The 19,433-nt window shown below is 36.9% G+C and overlaps 1 pseudogene across 1 annotated transcript; it reads left to right on the forward strand.

Moving 5' to 3' along the window:
- The first annotated feature begins 18,419 nt into the window (after positions 1-18,419).
- LOC128575100 (translationally-controlled tumor protein-like) lies at positions 18,420-19,056 on the forward strand (annotated as a pseudogene). Its single transcript, XR_008376923.1, has one exon. The product of XR_008376923.1 is annotated as a translationally-controlled tumor protein-like (transcript).
- The last annotated feature ends 377 nt before the right edge of the window (positions 19,057-19,433 follow it).

Raw genomic sequence — 19,433 nt, forward strand, 5'->3', positions numbered from 1 at the left:
TATATATCTAAGTAATAAAATGTCTTTTGGGTTTTTTATATTTTTATTATAAAAGGAAAGAAATAAGGCAACATAAAATTTAACATTGTATTTGAGAAACTAGTGCATCAATATCTGGTTTGATGGAAGTAGGTGCAATTCTCACTGAGTTCTCAAGGTGCTCATCAGATATTTTGGTTCTAATTGTACTCCTAATGTGCTTCATTTTTGAAAATAGTTGCTTGCAAGTGCAGGAGCTGCCAAAAAGAAATGACAGGAATAAGGCATGATTGTGAAATGATAGGTATTTGTCCCTGGGAAGACAGGACCTATAGAAGTACAGTAAAGAAATATGATCAAATTTTTCTTAAGTTGAATGTCAGATTGCCACTCTCTATATTCCATTTGAAAATCATCAGGAAATATATTTATGTCAAGTGAAAAGGAGTCCCCAATGCACCAAAATACTGTGTGTGTGATGGCATAATTCCAGCAATTAAGGTATCTGTTTCATTACTGAATATTTGTGTCTTTTAGAAATTACTTTCCTACATGAACTATAGTAATTAAATGACAGTTTCTAGTTACCATATATTTTCTGTATGCATGACTGGGTGAATGAAAAGACAAATATCTAAGGCATGCTGTGTGCCATGATAAGAATATTAAAATGACTGGTGGTTTCCATAGCCTTGAGGATGTCACGACCTTTGATCAGGTGAGAAAAGTCCAAAATAATAGTAATTATAGTATATTCTAAACAGCTCTTAGGATACAAACATGGTTTCAGAAAATTCAGAGAATTAATGGTTTTCCAAGGAGTGTGGTAAGGGCTAAGGTTTTATGGGTGATGTGGAAACAGAGAAAAAACAGAGTCTGTATGTATACACATGTGTTTGTGCATATGTGCGTAAGTTCATATATGTGAAGGAGAACCTATGTAAGAAAAGTCTTAAAGGTTAGAATGATTAGAGCATGTGAAAAACTGAGTGAGTGTTTCCTTTCTTGAAGACCAAAGTGCATAGAAAAGCAGAATAAGAAGAGGTTAGAAATGTGTTTGAACTCACACCATGAAAGTAAGGAGATGCACCCCAGTGAGAATTAGAGATTCATCTCTGTAACTATTTTATGACGATCTAAATAAAACAAAATGTATGTATCTACTGGGTAACTCTGAAGCATTAGGGCAGGACATTGAAGGTTACAATTTTCATACAGATCTAAGAAATTTTGTAGGGAAATGACACTGGTCTTTGAATCTCACAGGGCCAGAGAAAATAACCTGCTGATTTATCAGTAACTTAAATTTTTGCATGCAAACATTCTAGACTATTACACTTTCCCCAGTAATTTCTTTTCTATTAGTAAATCATGGCTGTGTACATTAATGCAATCATGGGGCACCATACACTGGTTTTATAGACCGTTCGACACATTTTCATTACACTGGTTAACATAGCCTTCCTGGCATTTTCTTAGTTATTGTGTTAAGACATTTACATTCTACATTTACTAAGTTTCACATATACCCTTGTAAGATGCACCATAGGTGTAATCTCATGAATCACCCTCACTCCACCCCCCTGCCACCCACCTCCCCTCCGTTTCCCCGTCCCCCCATACTTAGGTTATAACTGTGTTATAGCTTTCATGTGAAAGCCAAACATTAGTTTCATAGTAGGGCTGAGTACATTGGATACTTTTTCTTCCATTCTTGAGACACTTTACTAAGAAGAATATGTTCCAGCTCCATCCATGTAAACATGAAAGAGGTAAAGTCTCCATCTTTCTTTAAGGCTGCATAATGTTCCATGGTGTACATATACACAATTTATTAATCCATTCGTGGATTGATGGGCACGTGGGCTTTTTCCATTACTTAGCAATTATGAATAGGGCTGCAATAAACACTCTGGTACAAATATCAATGTTATGATGTGATTTTTGGTCTTCTGGGTATATGCCTAGTAGAGGAATTATAGGATTGAATGGCAGATCTATTTTTAGATCTCTAAGTGTTCTCCAAACATCTTTCCAAAAGGAATGTATTAATTTGCATTCCCACCAGGAGTGTAGAAGTGTCCCCTTTTCTCCACATCCACGCCAACATCTCTGGTCTTCGGATTTTGTGATATAGGCAATCTTACTGGAGTTAGATGATATCTCAACATAGTTTTGATTTGCATTTCTCTGATGATTAAAGATGATGAGCATTTTTTCATATGTCTGTAGGCTGTGCGCCTGTCTTCTTCAGAGAAGTTTCTCTTCAAGTCCCTTTCCCAGTCTGAGATGGGATCATTGTTCTTTTCGTGCTTATACATTTGAATTCTCTGTGGATTCTGGTTATTAAACCTTTGTCGGAGACATAACCTGCAAATATCTTCTCCCATTCTGAGGGCTGTTTCCTTGCTTTACTTACTGTGTTCTTGGCTGTGCAGAAGCTTTTTAGTTTGATCAGGTCCCAGTAGTGTATTTTTGAAGCTGCTTCAATTGCCCAGGGGGTCCTCCTCATAAAATACTCGCCCAGATGGATTTCTTCAAGGGTTTTCCCTGCACTCTCTTCTAGTAATTTCATAGTTTCATGTCTTAAGTTTAAATCTTTAATCCAGTGAGAGTCTATCTTAGTTAATGGTGAAAGGTGTGGGTCCAGTTTCAGTCTTCTGCATGTTGCCAGCCGGTTCACCCACCACCATTTGTTAAATAGGGAATCTTTTCCCCACTGAATGTTTTTAATTGGCTTGTCAAAGATCAAATAATGATGAATCCTTTAGCTGGATTCATCTCTTGGTTCTCTATTCAGTTCCAGACATCTACTTCTCTGTTTTTGTGCCAGTACCATGCTGTTTTGATCACTATCAATTTGTAGTATAGTCTGAGGTCTGGTAGCATGATTCCTCCTGCTTTGTTTTTATTTCTGAGTATTGTCTTGGCTATTCGAGGTTATTTCTGATTCCATATAAAGCGAAGTATTATTTTTTTCAAGGTCTTTAAAGTATGACAGTGGAGCTTTAATAGGGATTGTATTAAAATCGTACATTGCTTAGGGTAGTATGGACATTTTAACAATGTTGATTCTTCCCAGCCATGAGCATTGTATGTTTTTCCATTTGTTAACATTTTCAGCTATTTCTTTTCTTAGAGTTTCATAGTTCTCTTTATAGAGATCTTTCACGTCCTTTGTTAGATAAACTCCCAAATATTTCATCATCTTTCGCACTACTGTGAATGGGATAGAGTCCTTAACTGTTTTTTCAGCTTGACTGTTGGTATATATAAAGGCTACTGATTTATGAATGTTGATTTTGTAACCTGAGACGCTGCTATATTCCTTGATCACTTCTAAGAGTTTTGAAGTAGAATCCCTGGTGTTTTCCAGATATACAATCATAACATCTGCGAAGAGCAAAAGTTTGATCTCTTCTGACCCTATATGGATACCTTGACCACCTTTTCTTCCCTAATTGCAGTGGCTAAAACTTCCATTACAATGTTAAAGAGCAGTGGAGACAATGGTCTGGTTCCTGATCTGAGTGGAAATGATTCAATTTAACTCCATTCAATGTGATATTGGCTGTGGGTTTGCTGTAGATGGCCTCTATCAGTTTAAGAAATGTCCCTTCTATACCAATTTTCTTAAGTGTTCTGATCATGAAGTGATGCTGTATATAATCAAAAGCTTTTTCTGCATCAATTGAGAGAATCATATGGTCTTTGTTTTTTAATTTGTTTATGTGCTGAATTATACTTATAGATTTATGGATATTGAGCCAGCCTTGAGACCCTGGGATAAAACCGACTTGGTCATGATGTATAATTTGTTTGATGTGTTGCTGGATTCTGTTTGTTAGGATCTTGCTGAATATTTTTGCATCTATATTCATTAGTGATATTGGTCTATAATTTTCTTTTCTTGTTGGGTCTTTTCCTGGTTTGGGGATCAGGGTGATGTTTGCTTTATAGAACGTGTTGGGCAGTCTTCCTTCTTTTTCTACCTTTTGAAACAGGTTGAGTAATACAGGTGGTAGTTCCTCTTTAAAGGTTTGGTAGAATTCTGACATGAAAACATCTGCTCCTGGGTTTTCTTTTTGGGACGTTTTATATGGTTAATGCTATCAGAACACGATATGGGCCTGTTCAACATTTCCACTTGATTCTGGCTAAGTCTTGGAAGGTGACGTGCTTCCAAGTGTTGGTCAATTTCCTTCAGATTTCCATATTTCTGAGAGTAAAGTTTCTTGTAATATTCATTAAGGATTTTTTGAATTTCTGAGGAGTCTGTGGTTATTTCGTCTTTGTTGTTTCTGATTGATGAGATTAGATATTTTACTCTTTATTTCCTGATTAGGTTGGCCAAAGATTTATCTATTTTATTGACCTTTTCAAAAAAACCAACTTTTTGATATATTGATCTGTTGTGTAATTGTTTTGTTTTCAATTTCATTTAATTCTGCTCTAATTTTGGTTATTTCTTTTCTTCTACTGGGTTTGGGGTTGGAATGTTCTTTCTTTTCCAGTTGCTTTGGATGTACCCTTAACTTGTTAACTTCCTCTCTGTTGGTTCTCTTGGGGAAGTCTTGTAGTGCTATAAATTTCCCTCTTAGGACTGCCTTTGCGGTATCCCAGACGTTCTGATAGTTTGTGTCTTCATTGTCGTTTTGTTCCAAAAATTTGGCAATTTCCGTCTTAATCTCATCTCTGACCCAGGTATCATTCAGCATAAGGTTGTTTAACTTCCATGCTTTTGTATGAGTTTGCTGATTCCTGTTGTTGCTGAGCTCAACTTTTATTCCATGGTGGTCCGAGTAGATGCAAGGAATAATTTCTATTCCTTTAAATTTACTGAGGTTAGACTTGTGACCTAAGATGTGTTCAATTTTGGAGTATGTTCTGTGGGCTGATGAGAAGTATGTGTATTCAGTTTTGTTGGGATGAAATGTTCTGTAGATGTCTGTAAATCCAAATGTTGGATGGTTAGGTTTAAATCTAAAATTTCTTTGCTCAACTTCTTATTGGAGGATCGATCCAACACTGCCAAAGGAGTGTTGAAATCTCTGACTTTTATGGAGCTGGAGGAAATCAAGTTGCTCATGTCAGTTATAGTTTCTCTTATAAATGGAGGTGCATTCTTGTTGGGTGCATAGATATTAATGATTGAAATCTCATCATATTGAGTATTACCGTTAACAAATATGAAGTGACCATTCTTATCCTTCCTTACTTTTGTTGGTTTAAAGCCTATTGTATCTGCAAATAAAATTGCTACACCTGCTTTTTTTTGATTACCATTTGACTGAAATATGGATGACCATCCTTTCACCCCGAGTGTATATTTGTCTTTTATGGTAAGATGTGACTCTTGTATCAGCAAATATCTGGCCTGAGTGTTTGTATCCAGTCAGCCTACTTATGTCTCTTTAGAGGACAGTTTAAGCCATTCACATAAATGGAAAATATTGATAAGTCTGGTAAAATTTTGGGTATGGAGTTTTTCGAAAGTCCAGTGGACATTTTTAATCCTTTTGCCACTGGGGAGGTTGGAGTTTGATCAAAAGTTTCTGAGTGAGTTTACTTTTGTGGTAGAGGATTGGGCTGGTCATTATGGAGTATAGGTCCTAGAATATCCTGAAGAGCTGGTTTGGTTATGGCAAATTTCTTCAGCATATGAATGTCATTAAAGTATTTAATTTCTCCATCATAAATGAAACTCAGTTTAGGTGGATACAGGATCTGTGGTTGAAAGTTATTTTGCTTTAGGAGATTAAAAGTTGATGACCACCCTCTTCTGTCTTGAAAAGTTTCAGTGGAGAGATCTGCAGTCATTCTAATATTCTTCCCTTTGTTGGTAATGGATTTCTTTCTTTTGTCTGCTTTGAAAAATTTCTCCTTCATATTAACATTAGTGAAGTTAATTATCATAAGCCTGGGGATTTCTTATTGGGATTGAGTCATTCTGGAGTTCTGAAACTGTCTGCTATCTATATTTCAGAATCTCTTGGCATGTCTGGAAAATTCTCTTTCATAATTTTTTGGAGTAGGGCCTCTGTGCCTAGCGAGGCCACTTCATCAGTTTCAGGAATTCTAATGAGGTGGATATTAGCCTTCTTCGAATTATTGCAGAGCTCTCTGAGAGAATGATCCATTTTTGCTCTCCATTTCTCTTCCTCTTTGAGAGTTTGGGAGCGTTCAAAGGCTTTGTCTTTAATGTCAGAAATCCTTTCTTCTGCTTGTTCCACTCTGTTACTGAGTTATTCTACTGTATTTTTCAGATCTTTGAGGGCTGCAAATTCTTGCTTCATTGCATCTAAATCTTTGGTGGTTTTGTCTTTAAATTTATTAAATTCTTGAGATAAATTTTGAATTTCTCCTCGTATTTCTAATTCCGACTTTTGAACTGCTGCTCGAATTTCTAATTCCAAATTTTCCTCCACTTTATTTGTCTTGTTTTCAATCAAAATTCTGAATTCGATTTCTGACATCTCGGCCAGTTGTTTATGAATGGGATCTTCAGTTACATCTGCCAAATCTTTCCTTTGGGTGGGGTTGATCTATTCTGGTTATTCATGTTACCAGAGTTTTACCGCTGATTCCGCCCCATGATTGTTTTATACCATATGATTTTTCCCCTGGAGTTTTGTCAAGGACCCATATGGTGCTATGGCCTGAGAAACTGGGGCCCTGTTTGGTGTCGTGGGGCTAGGTGGCTCTGTCTTGTTTTCAGCTGGTCTCTGTCCAAACTAGTGAAACAGTTACTCTGGGTTGAAGTCTCAGTTGCAGAGAAATATCAGCAATTAAGTCACCCCACCCCCCACAGGTAACAATTGTAAAAGGAAAATCAAACCTTCCCACAACCACACACCCAGGGCACCACTTGTATAGTCCTCGGGTGATTGGCTCAGTTCAAAAGGTCCAAATCAATTGTCTCGGTCAGCACCTGTCTTGGGTGGGAGAGTTTAAAGTGTCTCTGGGCACCTAGATCACAGGGGTCTGCTGACAACTCAAATATGACTTGCTCTGGTGCTCTGTGAAGTCAGGAGGACCCACCCAGAAAATAGATTAGTCCGGGAAGGTTGATGCCTCCTTCACCACCTTGCACCTCTGTCAAACCCAGTCACTGATAACCCTGCAGGGCTGTGACCCAGTTGCCTCCAATGAGCAGATACTGTAGGGGTTTACACCTGCCTGAATCACTAGTAAATCTATGTCTGCTCAGTCAGGACGCTGCTCTCTGCCTCTATCTAGCAGGGGGAAGTGAGGCCTGCCAACATCTGGTGCTTGATGGAGGCTGGGGGGTGTTCACTCATTTCTAGCTCTGCCCCTGATGAATGTTACTGACAGAACAGAACAACTTTGTGGGAATTTGTTTCTGTCCCTGCTAACTTCCCCTGCAGAAGAGAAGCTGCTTTGAGTTCCCAGAACCTGCACCTCAGGCCCTGTCTTTGCTCCTGTAGGTTTGTATTCACAGCACAATTAGCTGTCAGTTCTAGCCTCCTGCCTTCCTTTGTCTATAGGCTGATGAGCCCCTGATTGCTGGATGCTTCTTAGGCTCAGTAAAGCAGTCCTCTGCGTTAGCTCCACCCTGAGAGTGCCTGAGCTTATAGCAGCATCTCTCCATGGAGGGAGTCCTGGCCCTCAGTCATTCTCTTCTGATTGTGAAACAAAAAGTCCTCTGTTCTCTGCTCACCTCAAGCCACTCTCCTGGGGTGGGGAAGGGGAAGGATTCCTGTCCTCTTTGGGATATGTTTTATACCTGAAATTTGTTTCCTTGGAGTCCCAGTTTGTTGCATCAGGGGTGATGCAAACCTATTGATTCTCTCTGTCATCTCTGCTTCCAATCTTCCACTTTATTGGGTTATGTCTGGCCATTATTTCTCCCTCTGGATGGGAGCCGCTGCCAAAAGCTGGCTTTCGTAGAGCATTTTGATCCCCTCCCTCAATAAAGTTGATTTAAACATCTCTCCTACTCTGGGAACAATTGTTTACACCTTCCAATAGTGTGTTTTAATTTTTTCCTTATTATTGTGTATTTTTATAGGTATTTTTATTTGAGGTTAGCATAATGCTTGCAAAAAAAAAACCCTTGTAACCAATTATTTTCAACATATTATAACTTTGTTTATAAGCAAACAAACAAGCAAAGAAATTATACCCTTTAACTTCACCAATCCACTTTTAAACTTTTTATTGTTTCCATCGTATCTTTTCATACTATCTATCTCTCAAAACGTTATTGTAGTGGTTTTTGATAGGTTTGATTTTTAGTCTTTCTACTCAAAGATGTAAGTGGTTTATATACCACAATTGCAGCAATGGAGTATTCTGTATTCATGTATTTATTTCTACCAGTAAGTTGTACAACTTCTGATGATTCCTTCTTATTCATTAATGCCCTTTTCTTTCAAGTTGAAGAACTTCTTTCATCATTTCTTATAGGAAAGATATGGTGTTAATGAAATGACTGAGCTTTTGTTTGTCTGGGATTGTCCTTATTTGCCCTTCATATTTGAAGGATATTTTTGCAGGATATAATATTCTAAAGTTAAGATGTTTTTCCTTCAATACTTTGATTATTTCACCACTGTCCAGTAGCCTGTAAGGTTTTCTCTGAGAAATCTCCTTAGCCATGTCACAATCGGACATATTGAAGCTCCTTCACATGTTTTTTTCCCCCTTTTATCTTGCTTCTCTTAGAACTTTTTCTTTATCTGTTACCTTTGGAAACTTGATTATTAAATGCCTAAGGTAGTCTTGCTTGGGCTAAATCTGCTTGGTGTCCTATGACCTTCTTTTACCTGAATACTAATATCTTTCTCTAGGTTTGGAAATTTTTCTGTTTTTATTTCTTTGAATTAATTTTCTATCCAAATATCTTTCTCAATGTCCTCTTGAAGGTGAATAACTCTTAGATTTGCCCTTTTGAGGCAATTTTTCTGATCTGATAAGCTTACTTTCTTATTTTGTATTCTTTTTCTCTTCTGATTGTGTATTGATGGGAATGTAGATTGATAGTGACATTATGGAAATTAGCATGGCTAAGGAAATCAAAAAAAGAACTGTCATATAACCCAGTAATCCTCTTCAGGGCATATCTCCTAACATAAAATCACCATGTTGTAAAGGTATCTGACCTCCCATGCTCATTGCAGCATTATTCATACTAGTCAAGATATAGAAATGACCTATGTGTACATCAATAGGCCCAAAATAAATTCCTTCATTAAAAAATGGTGATTACATTGGGTCCATTCAGATAATCCATGGTTCTTAACTTAATTATATCTGCACAAAGCCTTTTACCCCATAAGGTACAATAAAAAGGTTTCAGTGACTGGATCTTAGATATTTGGGTTCATTATTCAGGCTACTACATATGTGTTGCCCTATGTGATAAGGAAGAATGACTCCAAGAATAGAGCCACAGGCCCAGAGTGCAGGGCTAAAAGCCACAGAGACTTGAAATCTAGTGAAATATGCTCAGCTGAATTTCAAAATCATTTGAAGGCAGTGACTACTTTTTATCCCTTATTTTTTTCCACATTTCAATGGAAATGTCTAGAACATCTATTCTATACCTGTTTAACCATTGTATATTAGGAGCAGATAACTTGCTCTCTAGTTTAACCATTCCAAATGTGGGGAGAAATTTTGTCTTACAAAGAGTTATATTCAGAACCTCACTCTTCCACTTCTTTTTTTTTTTATTGTTGGGGATTCATTGAGGGTAAATAAGCCAGGTTACACTGATTGCAATTGTTAGGTAAAGTCCCTCTTGCAATCATGTCTTCTTAATTTATTTAGATTTTTAGTCAATTTCAATTTTTACAGTTGTGAGACTGAGGTTTTGTTTCCTTTCTGACTGTCAGCTGGGCAGCTAGAGGCTACTTAGATTTTTTCACCTGTTCTTGAACAGATTATGTCAACAATGGTGGATCAAGTTCTTTTCACTCTTGAATCTCTCTGACTCTCCTTTTACCACCTCTCTCACATTCCAGTCAGAGTTTTTCTTTTTAAGGGCTTATATATTTGCAATGGACCCAACAATATTATCTCGAATCATTTTACTATTTTAAGGTCCATAATACATTAATAAATACATCTACAATATCTCCTTTTCCACATAATATAAAATATTTCCAGGTTCCATAGGTTAGGGTGGATAGGTTAGATATCTTTAGGATTCCATTCTTCCTAGTACAGTCTGCTTTTCTCCAAAGAATCACATCTCTCCCAAATACAAAATCAATCCTGCCTTTCCCAAGATCCCCAAAGATTTCATCCTCTCGCAGCATCAAGTCAAATTTGGTAATGAAGAGTATGATAACAAAAGGATACTAAAGAATTTGTTTTCATAGGTGTTACAAATGTTATTTGAAGTAGTCTCTTTTAAGTGATAAAAATAGCTCTAAAAATGCATATTCTCAGATAAAGCAATATTATTAAATTGAAAATTACCTCCTCCTTGTTCAGTCTCATTAATTTCCTAAATCTTGTAACTCCTCAGTTTCTATTTCAGATCCTTTAGTCTCTTATATAATGACTGCATGAAGGCTATGGCAATAGTGATAGATGTTCTGGGCATATTTTTCGTCCTAGTACTCGCATTTTTATTCTTTACACTAAAAGTTAAGTGGGCAGGAAAAGTCACAAATCTAAGACTCTCTCTTCCAGTGAAGATTTATTTTCTATTCCTTTATGAAGTCCCCATTTTTGGCTATTTATTAGTCCAAGGTTCACCCTGTTTCCAGAGGGAAACAATGTAAGTCCCAAAGTATATTATTTCATGTTATGCTTTAATATTCTGAGGTTATGTTATAGTTTGTCCTTTAAAAATTTTTTTTATTAAGTCAAATACACATAAATCATGAATACATTCATGCATATGTGGGGTACAATGTGCTGATTTTTTTTTATACAATCTGACATGGTTAGATCAAACCAATCAACATAGCTTTCACCTCACTTACTTAATTATTGTGCCAAAACATCTATGTTCTATACTTGACAGAATTGATTTGTAACCTTGTCATATGCTCTATACGTGTGCTTCCACTTTTTACCCTCCCACTGTCAAACCTCTCCCCTCCCTTCCCACTCCATTTCTCTCCTTCATCCTGGGGTATAGTTGTGTTCTATCTTTCATAAGAAAGTGTGAGTAAATATAAGTAGGTTTCATAGAGGTACTGAGTACATTGGATACTTTTTCCTCCATTCTTGAGACATTTTACTCAGGAGGATATGTTCCAGATCCCTCCATGTAAACATAAAAGATGTAAAGGCTTAATCTTTTTTAAGGCTGCATAGTATTACATGGTATACATATACCAGAATTTATTAATCCATTCATGAATCGATAAGCAGTTGGGCTTCTTCCATGACTTGGCTATTACAAATTGAGCAGCAATGAATAATCTGGTGCAAATATCTTTTTTGCAAAGTGATTTTTGGTCTTTTGGATATACTTCTAAAAGAGGAATTGCAGGATCCAAAGGCAGGTCAATTTTTAGATCCCTGAATGTCCTCCAAACTTCTTTCCAAAAGGAACATATTAGCTTGCATTCCTACCAGCAAAACAGAAGTGTTCCTTTTTCTCCACATCCATGCCAACATCTGTACTTTTGGGATTTTGTTATGTGGGCTACTCTTACAGGAGTTAGATGGCATCTCAAAGTAGTTTTAATTTGCATTTCTCTGATGATTAAAGATGAGCATTTTTGCATGTGTCTGTATACCATGCACCTGTCTTCTTCAGAGAAGCTTCTGTTCAGGTCTCTTGCCCATAGTGAAATGGGATCACTTGTTCTTTTCTATTAATAAGTTTGAGTTCTCTGTACATTCCAGTTATCAGACCTTTGTTGGAAACGTAACCTGCAAATGTCCTCTCCCATTCTGAGAGCAGTCTACTTGCTTTACTTACTGTGTTCTTGGCAGTGAAGAAGTTTTTAGTTTGGTCAGATCCAAGTAATGTGTTTTTGGTATTGCTTCAATTGCTCTGGGGGTCTTCCTCATAAAGTTTTCTCCCAGACCAATATATTCAAGTGTTTCTCCTGCACTCTTTCCAAGAATCTTTATGGTTTTGTGTCTCAGGTTTAAGTCTTTTATCCAGTGAGAGTCAATTTTTGTTAGAGGTGAAAGGTGTGGGTCCAGTTTCAGTCTTCTACAAGTCTCCAGCCAATTCTCCCAGAACTATTTGTTAAATAGGGAGTGTTTCCCCCAATTTAAGTTTTTGATAGGCTTATCGAAGATCAAATGACAATAAGTGCCTGGGTTCATCACTTGGTTCTCAATTCTATTCCATACATCTACCTCTCTATTTTTGTGCCACTACCATGCTGTTTTGATCACTATAGATTTATAGTATAATCTGGTAGCATGATTCAACCTGATTTCTTTCTATTTATGAGTAATGTCTTGGCTATTCGAGTTTTTTTCTGATTCCATATTAAATGAAGTACTATTTTTTCCCAGATCTTTAAAGTATGACAGAGGTGCTTTAATGGGAATTGCATTAAATATATAAATTGCTTTGGATAGTATGGACATTTTAACAATGTTTATTCTTCCCACCCATGAGCGTGGTGTGTTTTTCCATTTGTTGACATCTTAAGCTATCTCTTTTCTCAAAGTTTCATAGTTGTATTTATAGACCTCTTTCACATCCTTATTAGGTATACTCCCAGATATTTCATTTTCTTTGGCACTACTGGAAAGGAAATAGAGTCCATGGCTGTTTTTTCAGCTTAACTATTGTTGCTATATATGAATGCCACTGATTTGTGAGTATTAATTTTGTAGCCTGAGACACTGCTGGATTCCTTGATCATTTCTAAGATTTTTGTGGTTGAGTCACTGGGGTTTTCCAGATATACAATCATATCATCTGTGAAAGGTGAAAGTCAGAATTCTACCAAACCTTTAAAGAGGAATTAGTACCTATATTACTCAACCTGTTCCAAAAGGTAGAAAAAGAAGGAAGACAACTCAACACGTTCTATGAAGCAAACATCACCATAATCCCCAAACCAGGAAAAGACCCAAAAAGAAAAGAAAATTATAGACAAATATCACTAATGAATATAGATGCAAAAACATTCAGCAAGATCCTAACAAACAGAATCCAGCAAAACATCAAACAAATTATACATCATGACCAAGTTGGTTTTATCCCAGGGTCTCAAGGCTGGTTCAATATACATAAATCTATAATTCAGCACATAAACAAATTAAAAAACAAAGACCACATGATTATCTCAATCGATGCAGAAAAAGCTTTTGATAATATACAGCATACCTTCATCATCAGAACACTTGCCTAGAGATTCTGAAATTCAGATACTGGATAGCTTCAGAACCCCAGCACAACTCAACCCCAATAAGACATCCCCAAGGCATATCATAATTAACTTCAAAAAGTTAATATGAAGGAGAAAATCCTCAAAGCTGCCAGGAGAAAGAAAACCATTACCTTCAAAGGGAAGAATATTAGAATGACTGCAGATCTCTCTGCTGAAACTTTTCAAGCCAGAAGAGGGTGGTCATTGACTTTTAATCTCCTAAAGCAAAATAACTTTCAACCCCAGATCTTGTATCCAGCTAAACTGAGTTTAATTTATGATGGAGAAATTAAATACTTTGATGACATTCATCTGTTAAAGAAATTTGCCATAACCAAACCAGCTCTTCAGGATATTCTCAGACCTATCCTCCATAATGACCAACCCAATCCTCTACCACAAAAGTAAACTCACTCAGAAACTTCGGATCAAACTCCAATTTCCACACGGCGAAAGGATTAAAAATGCCTACTGGACTTTTGAAAAACTCGATACCCAAAACTTCGCCAGACTTATCAATATTCTCCATTAATGTGAACAGCTTAAACTGTCCTCTAAAGAGGCATAGGTTAGCTGACTGGATACAAAAACTCAGGCCAGATATCTGTTGCATACAAGAGTCACATCTTAACCTAAAAGACAAATGCAGACTCAGGGTGAAAGGATGGTTTTCCATATTTCAGGGAAATGGTAATCAGAAAAAAGCAGGTGTTGCAATTTTATTTGCAGATACAATAGGCTGTAAACCAACAAAAGTAAGGAAGGACAAGAATGGTCACTTCATATTTGTTAAGGGTAAGACTCAATATTATGTGATCTCAATTATTAATATCTGTGCACCCAACCAGAATGCACCTCAATTTATAAGAGAAACTCTAACAGACATGAGCAACTTGATTTCCTCCACTCCTTTGGCAGTGTTGGATCGATCCTCCAACAAGAAGCTGAGCAAAGAATTCTTAGATTTAAACCTAACCATCCAAAATTTGGATTTAGCAGACATCTACAGAACATTTCATCCCAACAAAACTGAATACACATACTTCTCATCAGCCCATGGAACTTACTCCAAAATCAATCACATCTTAGGTCACAAGTCTAACCTCAGTTAGACTCAAATTTAAAGGAATAGAAATTATTCCATGCATCTTCTCGGACCACCAAAGAATAAAACTTGAGCTGAGTAACAACAGGAATCAGCATACTCATACAAAAACATGGAAGTTAAATAACCTTATGCTGAATGATAGCTGGGTCAGAGATGAGATTAAGAAAGAAATCGCCAATTTTTTGGAACAAAACAACAATGAAGACACGAATTATCAGAACCTCTGGGACACTGCAAAAGCAGTTCTAAGAGGGAAATTTGTAGCACTGCAAGCCTTCCTCAAGAGAACGGAAAGAGAGGAAGTTAACAACTTAATGGGACATCTCAAGCAACTGGAAAAGGAAGAATATTCCAACCCCAAACCCAGTAGAAGAAAAGAAATAACGAAAATTAGAGCAGAATTAAATGAAATTGAAAACAAAAGAATAATACAACAGATCAATAAATCAAAAAGCTGGTTTTTAGAAAAGGTCAATAAAATAAATAAACCTGTGGCCAACCTAATCAGGAAAAAAAAGAGTAAAATCTCTAATCTCATCAATCAGAAACAACAAAGACGAAATAACAACAGACTCCTCAGATATCAAAAAAATCCTTAATGAATATTACAAGAAACTTTATTCTCAGAAATATGAAAATCTGAAGGATATTGACCAATACTTGGAAACACGTCACCTTCCACTACTTAGCCAGAATCAAGTGGAAATGTTGAACAGGCCCATATCAAGTTCGGAAATAACATCAACCATACAAAACCTCCCAAAAAAGAAAAGCCCGGGACCAGATGGTTTCACGTCAGAATTCTACCAAACCTTTAAAGAGGAATTAGTATCTATATTACTCAACCTGTTCCAAAATGTAGAAAAAGAAGGAAGACTACCCAACACGTTCTATGAAGCAAATATCACCCTGATCCCCAAACCAGGGAAAGACCCAACAAGAAAAGAAAATTATAGACCGATATCACTAATGAATATAGATGTAAAAATATTCAACAAGATCCTAACAAACAGAATCCAGCAACACATCAAACAAATTATAAATCATGACCAAGTTGGTTTTATCTGAGGATCTCAAGGCTGGTTCAATATACGTAAATCTATAAATGTAATCCAGCACATAAACAAATTAAAAAACAAAGACCATATGATTCTCTCAATCGATGCAGAAAAAGCTTTTGATAATATCCAGCATCTCTTCATGATCAGAACACTTAAGAAAATCGGTATAGAAGGACATTTCTTAAACTGATAGAGACCATCTACAGCAAACCCACAGCCAATATCATATTGAATGGAGTTAAATTGGAATCATTTCCACTCAGATCAGGACCCAGACAAGGCTGCCCATTGTCCCCATTGCTCCTTAACATTGTAATGGAAGTTTTAGCCACCGCAATTAGGGAAGAAAAGGCGATCAAGGGTATCCATATAGGGTCAGAAGAGATCAAACTTTCGCTCTTCGCAGATGATATGATTGTGTATCTGTAAAACACGAGGGACTCTACTATGAAACTCCTAGAAGTGATCAAGGAATATAGCAGCGTCTCAGGTTACAAAATCAACAACCATAAAACGGTAGCCTTTATATACACCAACAACAGTCAAGTTGAAAAAGCAGTTAAGGACTCTATCCCATTCACAGTAGTGCCAAAGAAGATGAAATATTTGGGAATTTACCTAGCAAAAGACGTGAAAGATCCCTATAAAGAGAACTATGAAACTCTTAGAAAAGAAATAGCTGAAAATGTTAACAAATGGAAAAACATACCATTCTCATGGCTGGGAAGAATCAACATTATCAAAATTTCTATACTACTGAAAGCAATATATAATTTCAACGCACTCCCTATTAAAGCTCCACTGTCATATTTTAAAGATCTTGAAAAAACAATACTTCGTTTTATATGGAATCAGAAAAAACCTCGAATAGCCAAGACATTACTCAGAAATAAAAACAAAACAGGAGGACTCACACTACTGGACTTCAGACTTTACTACAAATCGATCGTGATCAAAACAGCATGGTATTGGCACAAAAACAGAGAAGTAGATATCTGGAATAGAATAGAGAATCGAGAGATGAATACAGCTACTTACCGTTATGTAATCTTTAACAAGCCAATTAAAAACATTCAGTGGGGAAAAGATTCCCTATTTAACAAATGGTGCTGGGTGAACTGGCTGGCAACCTGTAAAAGACTGAAAGTGGACCCACACCTTTCACCATTAACTAAGATAGACTCTCACTGGATCAAAGATTTAAACTTAAGACATGAAACTATAAAAATACTAGAGGAGAGTGCAGGGAAAACCCTTGAAGAGATCAAGATGCGCGAGTATTTTATGAGGAGGACCCCCCAGGCAATTGAAGCAGCTTCAAAAATACACTACTGTGACTTGAAAAAACTAAAAAGCTTCTGCACAGCCAAGAACACACTAAGTAAAGGAAGCAAACAGCCCTGAGAATGGGAGAAGATACTTGCAGGTTATGTCTCTTACAAAGGTTTAATAACCGGAATCCACAGAGAACTCAAACGCATTAGCAAGAATAGAACAAGGGATTCCATTGCAGGCTGGGCAAGGGATTTGAAGAGAAACTTCTCTGAAGAATACAGGCACGCAGCCTTCAGACATATGAAAAAATGCTCATCGTCTTTAATCATCAGAGAAATGCAAATCAAAACTACTTTGGGATACCATCTAACTCCAGTGAGACTAGCCTATATCACAATATCCCAAGACCAGAGATGTTGGCGCAGATGTGGAGAAAAGGGAGCACTTTTGCACTGCTGGTGGGAATGCAAATTTATTTATTTATTTATTTTTGGCTGGGGCCGGGTTTGAACCCGCCACCTCCGGCATATGGGACTGGCGCCCTACTCCTTGAGCCACAAGCACCACCCAGGAATGCAAATTAATACATTCCTTTTGGAAAGAGATATGGAGAACACTTAGAGATCTAAAAATAGATCTGCCATTCAATCCTGTAATCCCTCTACTGGGCATATACCCAGAAGACCAAAAATCACATCATAACAAAGGTATTTGTACCAGAATGTTTATTGCAGCCCAATTCGTAATTGCTAAGTAATGGAAGTAATTGATCACATTAAATGCCTAAAACAGAAAAGCAGAAGGAGAATGCATCAACAAACCAATGAACCATCTTAAGGAAATGGAAAAAGACAATACAATCCCAAAGCCAACAGAAGAAAAGAAATAACCAAAATTAAATCAGAGATTACTTAAATTGAGAACAAAAGAATCGAGTTTTCAGAAAACTAATAAAACAAAAAGTTAATTCTTCAAAAAATAAAATAAAAATGATAAAACTTTGGTCAGATTAACTAGAAACTGAAAAGTAAAATCTCTTACAACCTCAATCAGAAATGATAAATGTGAAACAAGAAGAGATGCCACAGAGGTACAAGAGATTATCTCTGAATACTATAAAGAACTCTATGCCTAGAAATTTGAGAAAGTGGAGGAAATGGACCTAAACTTGGAATCACAACCTCTCTCTAGATTTAAACAAGATGAAACAGAACTCTTGAAAAGACCAATTTTAAGTACCAAGATTGAAGAAACAATAAAAGTATTACCCCCCCACCCACAAAGAGGGCCTGGACCAGATGGCTTCATACCCCAATTCTATCAAAACTTCAAAAGAGCTTCTACCCATACTGCAGAAATTATTCCAAAAAATTGAGAAGGAATGTTCCCCAACACATTCTATGAATCAAACAACACGCTAATCCCCAAAACAGGAAAAGACCCAGGTAAAAAAGAAAAGTACATACCAATTTCACTAATGAAATGCAATCCTGATTAAAATACCATCATCATATGTTGAAGATTTGGAAATAATAGTTCTTCATTTTGTATGGAGCCAGGAAAAATAAACATATATCTAAGGAAGTATTAAGTAATAAAAATAAGCTCGCTCCTAGCTCCGGGCTTCTGCAAAGCTAGCACCGCCACTGTCTCCCTTCAGCCGCCATCATGATTATCTACAGGGACCTCATCAGCCATGATGAGATGTTCTCCAACATTTACAAGATCCGAGAGATTGTGGAAGGCCTATGCTTGGAGGTGGAGGGGAAGATGGTCAGTAGGACAGAGGGTAACATTGATGACTCGCTCATTGGTGCAAATGCTTCTGCTGAAGGACCTGAGGGTGAAGGTACCAAAAGCACAGTTATCACTGGTGTTGATATTGTCATGAACCATCACTTGCAGGAAACCAGCTTCACAAAAGAAGCCTACAAGAAGTACATCAAAGATTACATGAAGTCAATCAAAGGAAACTTGAAGAACAGAGACCATAAAGAGTAAAACCTTTTATGACAGGGACTGCAGAACAAATCAAGCACATCCTGGCTAATTTCAAAAACTACCAGTTCTTTATTGGTGAAAACATGAATCCAGATGGAATGGTTGCTCTTCTGGACTACCATGAGAATGGTGTGACCCCATATATGATTTTCTTTAAGGATGGTTTAGAAATGGAAAAATGTTAACAAATTTGGCTATTACTTTGGATCTATCACCTGTCATCATAACTGGCTGCTGCTTGTCATCCACACAACACCAGGACTTAAGACAAACGGGACTGATGTCATCTTGAGCTCTTCATTTATTTTTTTTATTTTTATTTTTTTTAATTTTTTTATTAAATCATAACTGTATACAATGATATGATTATGGGGCATCATACACTCACTTCATAAATCATTTGACACTTTTTTATCACAGTGGTTAACATAGCCTTTCCGGCGTTATCTCAGTTACTGTGCCAAAACATTTATATTCTACATTTACCAAGTTTCGCAAATACCCCTGTAATATGCACCACAGGTGTGATCCCACCGATTCCCCTCCCTCTACCCACCCTCCCCTTTCCCACTTCCCCCTGTTGTTAAGTTGTAGCTGGGTTATAGCTTTCATGTGAGAGTCCCAAATTAGTTTCATAGTAGGGCTGTGTACATTGGGTATTTTTTCTTCCATTCTTGGGAT

Source organism: Nycticebus coucang, chromosome 22 (assembly GCF_027406575.1).
Source record: "Nycticebus coucang isolate mNycCou1 chromosome 22, mNycCou1.pri, whole genome shotgun sequence".
In the NCBI taxonomy this organism is placed as follows: domain Eukaryota; kingdom Metazoa; phylum Chordata; class Mammalia; order Primates; family Lorisidae; genus Nycticebus; species Nycticebus coucang.